This window comes from Centrocercus urophasianus, unplaced genomic scaffold (genome assembly GCF_019232065.1).
Source record: "Centrocercus urophasianus isolate 14NV4802_14NV808 unplaced genomic scaffold, USGS_Curo_1.0 seq_19, whole genome shotgun sequence".
NCBI lineage: Eukaryota > Metazoa > Chordata > Aves > Galliformes > Phasianidae > Centrocercus > Centrocercus urophasianus.
Window position 1 is genome coordinate 7,640,193 of NW_024884744.1, and position 13,652 is coordinate 7,653,844.

Consider the following 13,652-nt stretch of genomic DNA (forward strand, 5'->3'; position numbering starts at 1 on the left):
ACCCTAATGACAACTTCTACATCCTCCAAGAACTCAGCCAAACAAAGACGATACTCGAATGAAAAGAGCCTGGCTCGACTATTCGTGCAGATGTGATATGACCAACATGGAGAAGTTTATGGTACTTACGGTCTCATCCTCAGCCTACTTACTTCTATCTATTGCCTAGCAATTTCTGAGAGCTCTTCATAAACCAGATGTGCCAGAACTTGTCACAGATTTGCTCAAGTTGACAGCTTGCCCCTCTCTAATTCATGTTCCATGTTTATCTACTGAATCTGGGCTCTCATATTAAAGCAGCTTTTCAGTCTTTCAGACACTAAAGTCTACTTCAGATACAGGAACACATTTCTTTCCAAATTCCCTGGTTTCTTCTTAAGGACTCTGTGTAAGCAGCCAACCCAGAACAGTTTCCTTCGTGATGCTTTTTCCGCTACAAGCAATACATAGTGAAAGGAGGAAATAAGGGCTGTGAGGCTTTCTTGCCATGAAAACAAAGCCTGTTCTTTTAAAGTGCACACTGAGAAGTTAAAAATATCTTGATAAGCAGCTGGGGAAAAAACCATCACAATATTTATGCATGTGTAGATTGTGTGACCTATATAGTGACCAGCAACTATAATCTCACACTGAGTTAATGTGATACCTTTCTGCAACAGGCACTAACTGGGACTGGTAATTCCTGCTCTTTATTGCAGTTTAAACCAGCAACACTTCTTTACCAGGGATTATCTACCAGCTTAACTGGCAGGATCCAGGTTTATATTACACAGTACCTATTACAACTGGGCCTTTAGCCACCATGCAGCACAACCAGTCCTGGCTTTGTAGATCTTGTCTCTTTACTAAACTCAGTGTGAACAGCTTAACTAGCAGGTGGAAGGAAGAAGGATCCAGACAAATAGTTCATTATCTGTATGGTGGAAGCACAGAGATACCAGCTAAGAGTCACCAGCACAATACTCCTCATTTTAAGGAAACTGAAACAGGCAAAGCAAACAAATCAACAGTAATCTATTATATTTTCTGTTTTGCTGCAGTTTGCAGTTTCCCTCAGAGATCCCATTCTGGACTTGCTTGCAGCTAAGCAAAGGCAAAACTAAACTATCTAAAATATACAAGGTTACTTAATAGGAAGCCAAGTACACAATAAGCCCAATTTCTCCACTAGTCACTTTAAAAGAGTAAAATGACAGCCTGTTTAGGGGCAGATAAATACTACCTCCAAGGACCCCATAACAAAAGGGCCTGGTGATATGTGAATGCAATTTTCAACAGGTACTGACAAGCATCTCTGTATCTTTGGAGAAAGATTCCTAGCATCCTTTAAACAGTCTACTTGAAATATTCCTGAATCACTTCAGTAGTAATAGATATGTCCTTGTCAAACCACAGGTTGGCAGTAAGACAGAGGTGGACATGAGAAAATGGGTGGTTAGACTTAATACCAAAAATATGGAAGTAGGAAAAAAAATAATTAAAATATGTAAACAGAACATGAAGTCTCAGAACTGAGATAACCTGGAGCATCCAATGAAGAAAGCACTGCTGATTTCCGTGTCTGAAAGATGCAATGATATTGCAACAACTGTGCAGCCCGGCAGGTAGACAAGTGTGCTCAGGTCGGGGTGAGCATGGCTGAGCTCACACCAGTCACATAAATGGAGCAAAGGTTTCTGCAGTGGTAGAAACTGCCACAAGGAGGCTCAACAGAGAGGGAAAATGAACTAGAGAACATGCTGCCATCTCTAGCCTCTCACAGGCTTGCTCACTGCTTCAGGGTGAGTCAGCCTGTCAGTGCAAGGTTTGCTCTTAATGTTTGCCAACATGAAGGCATCACTGATACCAAATAGCCTTGAGTAGAACAGAATTCCACCCCACCACCCTACTTCACATTGCTGCTTTAGCAGCTTGTTTTAAAAGTAGCTCATTTCTGGTTTCTAAAGATGCTTTTCTACCACAAGAATGTTGTGGTGTAAGGATAAAATGGAGTAATGGAAAGAAGAACTGTAGAGTGCCAGGCAGATCTCTTCTGATTCCCTGTCTGGGCAAGACATGCTCCAGTGAGCCACACGGGACTGATTTTCCATAAACCCCAAACTCTGCAGGAGCCAGTGAGATGATGAGAAAGGAGGTATAAAATACTTGTGCTGACTGAGAATCACACATTCAAAGTAATACCGCATAGCTCACTCACTGACATGAGTGGAGAAGAAGATGCAGCAGAAGAAAAAACTAACAGGAGATTAATGAAGTCTGAAACAATAAAGGAAAGTGTCTTGTGGGTCTCAAAGGCAAATCACATCACATGGTAAGAAATGCCTGCAGCAACAACACAAAGAAATACCTGCCCTCTTGCATCTAGACCTTCAGGTATATACTGTCCAATATAGCGCTTCAGGTATATACTGTCCAATACTGATGATTTTGTAACATCACGACAGCACAAAATCTGCAGTAGAAGTTCCAGTCCTTGGAAACATATCATAGAACCACAGAATGGCTTAGGTTGAAAGGGACCTTAAAGACCACCTAGTTTCAACTCCCCTTCCATGGACAGGGTTGTCTCCCATGATTACCTGGGGCTGATAAAGGAAGTTTTTAATCTTTGACTAGAAAAAAAGCCTGGAAAAAATTCTTAAAATCCAACCAAAAACAATCCTGCAAGTCTGAGTTTGTTTTAAAGCCAAGACATTTTGCCTAATGTTGACTAGACTTCATCCCAGGATGTCCTGTGGGCTTCCTGGCCTGTGTACTGCAAGCCACATACATACAAGATTGGAGTTCAGACTCTTGAGCTAAAGCAACACACTCTTTTCCTGTGGGATATGTACCACAGCTAAAAATGCTGCTTTACCAGCATGACATCAGCATGTCAGCCTAGCAGCTGTAGGTTCATAGCTTCAGAAAAGCTTCTGGACATATTTTTATTCACTACACAGGGCACAAAAGTCAATGAGAAAGTTTAAGAAAGCTGACAAGTCATGGGTTTGGCAACCCCTAGTCACTCCAGAGCAGTCCCCTCCTCCAGCAAAGGTACGTGTAGCTGTGCAACTGGAGACCATATCAAAGCACACACCAGCCAAGGGGCTGGGACACAGTTATCTTGGTCATCTTCAGTCAAGCATTTCCTAGTTTCTGTGTGGTTATTTGAAGAGGATGGCATGCTTAGCTTCTCAAATTTAAAAAAGAACAGTTTAATTGGTCGAATAGTACTATGCAATATACAATGCTAGTACCATGCACAGGTCACTGAAGTTCAATCTTCACACATACAATGCAGATCTTCTACTTGAACTAACTAAACTTGCCAGGACAATTAAAATGTAAGTAAAGATGTGATACTACAGGAAAAAAATGAAACAAGTCTGTTCATGTACTCCTTGTTCTCTTAAACTGCTCTATGTTCAGTTCCTAGCACTTGTTTATTCAAGTTTTGCATGTAAGACCAGTTTCACTGCAGAAGCATTAGGCCTTGTGCAGTTTCCCAAGCTGTTCTACCAAGTGGGAAGGAGAAAAAGAAAAGTGGTCAGTACAGCCATCTGCCCAGCACTGCTACTCCTCCCTCCCACGTCCCTAGGGAAGACAGCTCACATTGCACTGCCAAATTTTAAGAGGAAAAGCACTCAGTTACATTCACAGTTCCTCACTCAGAAGTGGAATATGCCTGGGTTATCCTCCACACACATTTGCCTATTTTATTCCTCATCACAGCTGTATCCATTCCTGCAGCAGGTCTGGAGCACAGCACACAGACTGCTGCCTTCAGAGCTATGCCAACAGCAGCTGATTAAAGCTACAGTGAATAAAATCTTGTTCCCTCCTCTCTTAGCAGAGAGAATCCAGTTTATATGCTAATGGCAACTAATGGTTTCCAACAGTGTTCAAAAAATGATGTGCTAGAGAGAAAGACTGGATTGTGCCAAGCAGATTGACACAGCAGTGCCTTTTGCTCCATGAAGGACAACCAAAGGCAAGGAGCCATAACAGGGCACTGGGGCTTCTTTGTTATTCAGTGACTGAAAGCTGCAACTGCTTGGCCTTCTCTTGACAAGGAGGGAGGGGCTTGCTTCAATTCCCCCATCTGAAGTCACTAATTTTGCATTAATGGGTTACAAATTTCCAGAGCAAAGTTAATCTCTTCATAATGCCAGTCTAATACATAGTTCACATTTATATTATACTGTGGGAGAAGTAGGGAACAAAGACAGCTGGGAGAGAAATAAAGTATTTGCTAAAGTGCTGGAGTACGTCAGCCCACTTCTACACTGCACGAGTTCAGGCAAGAATGACCCTTGCAGCATTGGAAGCAAAACTGTGGATCTGGGGAAAAAAATCAGACTGCTGATGACAGGAGCCAGACAGGGTTAAGCAAATGGTCAAAGATTTCATTTGAAGAGCATGAAAGGACATTGAATGTTAGGCATTCTCATTCTTCTTTAAAATTACCAAAAGGCATCACAAATCCAGAGCTCAGAAGTTAGTTGTTTACTATCTAACCTACAGGTCAAACAATATCTTCTGGCCATCAATAACAACCCACACAGTTTGCAAAGTGCACAGCAGAGCTAGGTTAGATTCTAAGAATTAAACACACAAAGGAGAGAGGCAAGCTTGCATGTCACCACTGAAGAAGGTTCAGGTAGTCTGAAACACTCTGTCCAACCAGAATTTCCCATGCAAGTCCTTAAGTAAAACAGCTAAGTAAAACCAAAAAGCAATTCCAAGTTATTACACTAGAGAAAGAAGCTTTATATTTCAATTTATCTTTCAAAAATTCTGTTTATTTCTCTTCCTTTTTGTGCTCTTTGTTTGCTTTTTGATAAAGTCTGTTTATTTTTCTAGCCCAGATAGAAAGCTGTAAGATTAGTTACTGATATGAGTTGGCCACAAGTGCTACCGATATTTCGCTGTACTCCGAAGAACTGAAAATCCAGGTAGCAACACAAAGGAAATCCCATCCGTTCTCTTATCCTTCTGCAGTATTACAGGCAGGCACTGTGAAGAATCAGAATTCCCACTCGTGTGCAGGTCAACATTGCTGTTATGTAACACGAAAATTTCTGGTTTATCCTCAGATCACATCAGCTGGTAGCAAACTGCAAGGACTTTTTGAGGACTTGCTTGCAGTGCTTTTCAAGTCACAAGGAGTCCAGCGTGTTCCTTCCTTACATGGGAAATGCAAGCAAACCAAGTTATTTTGGACCCCAACATGAACTTCCCTCCAGACCAGAGGCATTAGATCCACGCTTCCTGGTGGCTGCACACCCTGCAGGCACATGCTTAGGGCAAGGTTCTGCACTGCCGCACTGAAACAAGGAAATGTTTAACAAAACAGCAATCCAAGAACGTGTACATTTAAATATCTTTTTCTAAGATGGCAGAACAGCCAGCAAGTTCAGACACAGAATTAAAACCTGAGCCGAGGGGATCCCAAGACTCAGAAGTAGTGAAGTTGACGGCTCTCAGTCAGGCTTACCTGTACTTTAGAAATCAGTTATTCAGTTGAGTCAAACAGGTGGGCAGGCTGTGGCCAACCCAAGGGTCCCTGCTGCTATCCTATGCAGTGCTGTTGCTGTTACCATTCACTCTCTAAGGTTTATTTCAGCTTTCTGAGCCAACTTTAAAACATTTTGGTATAGATTTTCCTGACAAAAGAAACTGATTTTGCTGCGTTTTCCAGGTAACCACTTCTTGAAAAAATATCTTTTTGTTCTTGTTTGGCTCTTTGCTGTATACAAATAATTAATGATTGCCACAAAAGTTAAACTTCAAAAACTTATACAGAATTACAAAAGCATACACTCTCACTGTTTAGTTTAAGTGGCTTTATATCCTATCCTATTATGAAAACCCTCAATGCAGTACTGTTGTAAAATCGTGTACCAGCCATAAACAGCAAAGAACAAAAGAAACACCATTCAACATCATCTGCACAGCAAAATAATTGTTTTGAGACAGATGATACTTGACGTCACGTAGCACAAAGGTGGGGATATCACATAGGAAATGTTATGTTCAGTGCCCTTACAAAACAGTCTTTCCTGATTAAAAGACACTCAAGGCCAAAGTCTAATCTCAGCAACACCTTCAAGGACTGAATCTAGATTTACAGCAGCATAACCCAGCACCTTCTCTAGCCTCTCAGCACTGAACATTTCTTGATAGCTTCTAATTTTTGCCAGAGAAAAGTTACCTTCCCAAAAATCCATGCTTCACAGTTACACTGGATTGCTGGAACACGAATTCCAAACAACAGAATCCAATAGCAGATAGTTTCATATTTTCACACTGTTAAAACCTATCATGAATAACAAAAACCACATGTAGCGATCTGTAAAGCTAAAATACATTCACTATAATACCTTAATGCTAATACAATCAAGAGATGTGGCAGACTGGCTAGCAGACTTCATTCCTTCCTCCCCAGAGTTTGCCAGCAGACAGTTTCACAGCTGAAATGTTATCTAAGAAAATCTTAGTAACTGAACTGAACAGTTCGGAACTATTGTATTCAGCAAAATCATTTTAGTGACTGCCCACAAAATTACATTACAAAGGACCACCCAGGTCAGGAGCTGAAGGACTGTTTTCTTGCTCACTCTTGAACAGAGACCGGTTAACTCAAAAATATTTCCCTGGTTACTGCCATTGGAGACAAACAGTGAGCCACAGCAGCCTTTGCTGCCAGCAGCACTCTGATACATGGCTCAGCAACGGGGCAGACGGTGCGCACAGCCACCCTGTCTGCCTACAGAGACCCAGCCACCCTTCCAGCAGTTTTCTCCATGCTGTCACCACCACCTCAGTTCAGATGCCCATTAGAAAAAGCAATAGAAGCACTTCAAAGAGCAGCTGCTCCCCCTCAGAGCCACAAACGCACTCACAGGCACACGCCCTCCCTTGCGTTGCAAGCTGGCTTCTCCGGAGTCCTGCTGCGGTAATGAGTTGATATGAGGCAGAGGCAAAGGATGGTGGGGTGGGAGGCAGCCTTCAGAGGAAGCAGTCCTGGATCTAACCAGCGGTGCACCAAAGAGCTGACGCTCTCCTGGAGCAGCCTGCACAAATTGCTTAGTAACTGCTTCAACGCAACCCACAGCAGAGACCTCTGACACACACCATACCCAAGCTTTAACCCTCCCCAAGGTGCAGCTGGCTTCTTCCCTCCCAGGCAGCCCTGCTCTCAGATCCTTGGACGCTTTGGAGGCATTTGAAGCTTAGCACAGACAAATAAAAGTACATCCCTACAGAGACAAAACAAATTTGCTTGCCTAAACTAAGGCATAGAAAGCGCTCTCATTAAAATAACGTTAAATAGTAGGGTGTTCAGGGCCAACGGAAACCAACAGTACTGCTGTGGATAGCTATCTTGGAGGACTACCCCAAAGGCACACCCGCAAGCCAGAGCACAAGCACTGTTATTTAAAGACAAAGTAAAAGACATGAAATCTGTATGTAACTACAGACAAATGCCCAATCAAAGAAGAGCATCACCATACGAGAGCACCAGACACATATGACAGCTGCAGACTTGGTGGATGGAGGTAGACTAGGAGAGCAGCAAGATGCAGAGCATGTTTTTACATTGTGCTTTCCTTCTGCAGCCTCTCCTAAACTGCATGCTAAGCAAATAAATTTACCAGCTGTGGCACATGCTTAATGTTACTCTGCTTTCCACTCTGACATTAATGTTCACATGTAGACGATTTACAATCAAGCTGTCTCCTATTCCAGCTACATTTTGCCCTCGGGAGGGTGGGAGCTTCAGCACAGTGAACGCACAACAGCCCAGCTGCAGTCCCGGACCCAGCTCTGCTCTGATGCCAGCCCGGGGAAAGGCAGAGCTGGGTACAGCCAAGGAGTAGCGTAGTGCAGTGCCCTCTCCTGGGCAGCACCCACAGCCTTCCTGCAGAAGCTCGTCTCCTCTGGGAGCAGAGGAGGGTAAAGCTCTCCAAGGGGTCAGGTGATAAATCTTTGCTGGTAAGCATGTCAGATCCTACAAAACATTTAAGTCCAGTAGAAGTGTTGCAGACTAAGGAGCAGATCCAGCTGTGGAGGCAGAAGGTTAAATGTTATCCTGCGGTGGAATACAAATGGCTACAGGGCTCCTGGACGGGCAGAGGAATGAACTTGTCTGAAAAGGGACACAAAGAAATTCACCCCTCAATTCACAGGCATGCTCAAATTAAAGTTCATCAAGAAATAAGAACTTTCTCAAGTTCATAGATAAATGTTAAAGCATCAAGTATGTTTCATTCGCATAATCAGTAAATGTTATTTCAGTGTACCTCTGCAGGATGTTATTGCCAGGTTTAGAAGGCTTGCTCCTGCCTCTGTCAGTTGAACAACATTTTGTCCCATCCATATATTGTCCCACCAGATTTGGAATTGAGTATTGATGCTTCAATTTCCAATTACTGGTGACATCTGCAGTACCAACAAAAGTTTACTTTAAAAAAAGCATATACATTCAAGGACCTGATTCTCAGTTCCATTGTAGCACCTGAGCATCCAACTGAATACATCATCCATGTGTTCATGCTGTAAGTACGGCACTGCAAAAGCACGGCAGGGAACGGCTCATGTCCTACCGCCTCTAACTCCTAGATTCTTCCACTGCAGGACCAGAAGGGACCACCATGTTCATTGTGTTTGACTTGTTGAACACACAAGAAGTTCACAGAAATTGGATTAAACCAGCATTTTAGAAAGCTCTTTAATCTCATGTTAAAGGCTGTAGTCAAATGCAAATCCAGTGTTTCCCCTGCAGTTTCCCTGATATAGAGAAATTGGCTGGTGTTCAAAGCTCTCACTTTAATTTCCACCCCAATGATTTTTCTGGTTTTGACTAACATAAAAATAAAAATTTGTAATTTCTCTCACTTATATCTTTTTACTGGCAGATGGTCTTTCCTGAGTGTAGCTGTAAAGTGAACCTGCACAGGCTGAAGGGAGGATGTGGTAAGAATCCCATTGCTTTACCTCTTCCCATCTCACCTTAGCTCCTCCTCATGCTAGCAGAGCATTATTAATTAATTAGTTAAGCAGATCTTATTAATTAACAGGATCTCAGTTTAATAATCAGATCTTCAGCCATACAGACTGTAGTTCCCTAGAGTGCGCTGCTGTGGAGCCCTCTATCAAGGCAGTGACCGAGGTTTAGACAAGTAAGTGGAGCTCTGCAACCCTGAGTTCAGTGACTTAGACAGGAGCAAGATCTTAATAGGAAAGGTGTTCAGTCTCTGTGCAGAACAGACTTGCTGAAAAAGGTAAAATAAGAAATGTTTGATCAATACTTTTTGTCTGCTGTAGAAGGCTGGAGGATTCTGTACCCTTGAGAAATGGAATGATGCAAGAGGGACAAAAATGTGTGAAAGAAGACACCTGGCACAGTCTAAATATTCATAGATAGGAAGCTGCACTGCTGCAGCAAAACATTCTTTTCTACTTGAGCCCAGTAGTTCCACTAGATAATGTCACATAGGTGAAGGAGAAGAATTTGTGACAAAGAAACCTTATGGAGCAAGCTAATCTCGCGAGGGTGAGAGCTCTGCACAGACTCTGACCTCCCTGTACATTCAGCACCGCTTTTCCCTGAAGTCTTCCGAACAAACTGAGTGATCACCTTGCAGTACTAAATTCTGCACGTTAACAAAACATTACAAATTACAGCAATCTGTCTATCCTTGTTTAATGCTTTTCCGTTTTTTTCTGAGTTGTTTCTTGTTCTGGTATCCCAGAAGGAATGAGGAAACAAACACCCAGAAGGTCTCTATATAACTTGCCCTTTGAGAATTTGTTCTCTTGATCTTCTTCACAGCATTTATTTCTCAGAACTTTTAAATGGAAATCAGACTGCGCCCTCTCTGTTTTCATTACCATTTTCTGGACTCTTTTTGACTAGGTGAGCAGCATTCGGTACTGTTCAATAGCAGCAAAGCAGCTTGCATCTCAGTGGGAAGAGGTGAAGAGAGACAAAAGCATCTAAGATAAGGATCTTCGGTACAGAAATCCCAGTGGAAACCAGAATATTTCTGTTATTTCCTTCCCAATGTGAGCTGACTGGAAGAAAAAAAAAAAAAAAAAAAAAAAAAAGGAAATATCCCAGTTTCCCTAGGTAGCATTTTATATCAGAGAATAATAAATATAAAATACAAATAAAGCAAAAAAATAAAAATAAAATTAAGTTCTTCCCAGTGCATGAGGAGACACTGCAACTGGATCTGAATGAGTTTTGAAATACCTTCCCTTCACACTGCACATTTCAGTCTTCATGTGATCCAAGCTCAGTCTCTTTTCCCAGTAATCAGTGCCTTTGAGAAAAAGGCAGCCATGTGGGAAAGGAAGGTGTTTCTCATTTATTTCACTACTGAAGGAAGAGGTGCTCCAAAACGCACAAGAAATTTCAGCCTGGCCTCATTCAGATGGGATTTCGTACTTCAGGCAGAGCCAAAGAAGCCATTTTCTGTCTAAATCCTCATCTGCCCTTCATCCATTTCCAATATGTCAGTCCCTTTTCCTTCCTGAACAGACAGATCTGAAGAGCTGCTTTTCAATTCCTGCAGTAACAGAGACACAGGAGTGGGACAGAGCAAGTGCCCATGATTGCTGGACAGTCATAACTGCAGTATTCTTCTGTCCTAGGGAAGGACAAAATCAGAAATGTGATGTCAGCACAAGAGACAGGTCTCCAAATTACTGACAAAGAGGATCCTGCCTGTTTTTTGCAACATCTGCAAAATCCTGAATAGTCTCAGTAATGAACTGCGTATTCCTCAGCATCTGCAGATTCATTGCCCAGTTTTATGAAGCCACCAGCCTCAAGCACAATTTAAAATCACACATTTATTAAGCTGAAAATATATAGTCCATGTGGAGCCTCAGGCTTGAGAGCACATAGAAACATGGCCCAATCAACCAAAGCTCAACATCAAGCCCATTTAGCTTTGTGGTCCCTTATGAGCTATTGGAGGATTCGAGAAACACAATGCAAGTCAAACGAAGGGCATCTGGGGACAGAGGGGACAATTTTGGCAAGAGATGTCCTAATGCATAAAAGATGTTAATCAGCAGCTGGGTGACATGAATAGTCATGTCACTGTTGACAAGACAGGAGCCTCTGTCCATGAATGATGTATTTCATGATGAGAGGCTATCCTATGCTTTCAGTTTCAAGATCTCATATGGTGTCAAGAGCACTACAAGAAGGGTCACCTCTGGACTGGAGTCCCTGCCACAGTTCTTGTCTGTCTTTCTGAGGACTCCTTCTCCCTGGTTTTCAGGTATCACACCTGCACGCTGCAGACCCACGGCGTCTCTGGGTTATGTACTGATGCTCATAACAGTGCTCGTTGTTATACCAAATGTGTAAAGGGACTTAAGAACATGAAAGCCAACTCTTACTGCAATATCCTGCCCTGGCATGGCTCCTTTTCCCTTTTTCTTATCTTGTAAGGCAAGCAAGGCAGGACTGAGCGTTTATCACTTCCCTTCAGCTGATTTGTCTGTCTGTTTTCAAAAGCATTTCCTATTTTCACCTCTATACGAACAGGTGACTACAACCATACTTTCAATCACTCATCAAAATAAATCACACTGATTCAAAGGAAGCCTTGAAGTCTCACGATCCAGATACTGAGTTAGTCCAGCCCAGCACTGCCTGCTACTGGCATTGCTAATCAACTGTAGGTTACCTGCATCTGCATCTGCCACAGATATTAAACCCAGAGAACAGCATACATGTAGAGAGCTAAGTACACAGAAGGGATTTAATTCTGGATCCACTAGGATGAATATGGTCTGAAATAAGACATGGCCACAGGAGATTGATCTATTAGTAGTTAATAGATTAGACAGAAAAATAAAATCTACTTTCTCTTCAGCAAATGCCATGGCATCAGAAACTGACAATTATCATTCCAGAGCAATGGTATTACATCCTTCTCATGTGCTCAAGCTGTGGGCAGAAAAAAATGTTCCGACCTTGTAAGGCTCAAGCCAGCAGAACTGAGGCACTCAGCTGTGTCCACAGGAAAGGACTCTGCTGCTGCAGGCCTCACTGCACCCATGTGGCCTCTGCTTCCGCTGTAGTTGCCCGTGTCTTCTATCTCCTCTCACTGTGATATTTAGTATAATAGATGCAATTACCTGACAGTATTTACAGGACTTCACAGATGTGGATTGTATGTGAAAAATGCTTTGTATTTCAGAATGCCAGAAGTAGTACTGAGTAAGCACCAGCCAATTAGTGCTAGATAACAGCTCAGCTGGATCTTTGCATTTAGAAAGGGCATTTCCAAGTGAGAGTAAGTTAGAACATGCCATGGAGATCCTACACTGCATTGTCACTGTGTTCAAACAGAGCCAACCTCAGAAAAAGGCACGTATGCAACCCTAGAGCTTGCAAACAAGGCTTTGCTAGCAGCAGACTAGCAAGATGGGGCAGGCATGGTCAATACATGCAACTGGTTGTCACCAATTTATTTTCACAGCTCACGCAGCTCTAATAGATGCAGCTGAAGGCATTCAGTTACTAACAATAACATAACTTCATCCCTTCGCATGGCCCTTGTGGTAGAATTTAAAACAAAGCAGAAAATACTTTTTTCTACCTCACCAAATGGAAACATGCTCAGACTGACTTGACTCATAGCCCGTTTCCTAGCAGAAAATAATTTTCCAAAGCATTTCTGCCCATGACACCATGCCAGGTCATCTCTCAACATATTAGGCAGGGAAGGTGTTTCCCTGGGAACAGTAACCATGGCAAAACCAGTGTCTCTCCCTTTCTACTACTTACAGGAGCAGAAAGAACAGCAGATGCCTGCATTCTGCCTCCAGTAGTTGCACACTCCCATAAGCTACCTGGAAAGACCTGATCAACGACTGGAGAGAAAGGCAGAGGAATTCTGTTCATCTGCTTAAATACCAGGCATTTTTGTCATTCTACACTGTAAACTCAGAATGCCTCGTTACAAAGAGTGCAACTGGAAACATCAGTGTTACTGAAAAGTCAGCCAAATACAACAATGTGTAGGTAGGCACCAAGCCCAAAAATCAGCACGGGTAAATGGCCAACAGAAACAGAGGTACAATGGGATGGCTTTGCAGTTTTCAAACCCTGGCATTGTGCATTAGAGCCCTACTAAAGAAAGCATTTGCAAACCCCAGTTTGCTATAAGCAGTAGTTGCCTGCAGATCACCTGCTTCTGGCCCATCTATTTTTCTGCAGAATGGTCTCGATTTCTCAGATTGAACACAACTCTCAGATACATGGATTTCCAAACAGTAATGATCAAGGAAGAACTAAAACAGGCTGCAGCTTCAGCCCATGACCATTTTGAAACCAGAGTTTTGCAGAAGAGCTAACTAAATTATAGTAATGCAACAATTGAAAGCACAATCACAATGCATGCTTTTGAGGATCTTTTTGTCACACACTAGTGAACATGTTACATACTTCTGGATTCAGGTTTGGGAAGTAGTTATCCAAGTAAATAGAGCAATGATAGCAAAGGGCTCTTTAATGACAACAAACAGAAAAAAAAATGCTCAGTGATTCAGCAGTCTTAAGAGATGATGAAACAGTCAACAGCATAGATTTAAACTAACGTTATTCCACTTCAGAGTTAACGTGCAATTAACACTGCCAG

At 42.4% G+C, this 13,652-nt stretch overlaps 1 protein-coding gene across 3 annotated transcripts in view; it reads right to left on the bottom strand.

Moving 5' to 3' along the window:
- Positions 1-7,043, bottom strand: part of MCF2L2 (MCF.2 cell line derived transforming sequence-like 2) — a 114,404-nt gene extending 107,361 nt beyond the window's left edge. The window contains exon 1 of one of the 3 annotated variants that reach the window (XM_042820274.1): positions 6,888-7,043. The gene's annotated coding sequence lies outside the window, so the exon portion shown is untranslated. Of the gene's footprint in view, positions 1-129; positions 361-6,887 lie in introns of those variants that run through there. The other 2 variants (XM_042820276.1, XM_042820275.1) reach the window with 2 other exon arrangements.
- Positions 7,044-13,652: the final 6,609 nt, after the last annotated feature.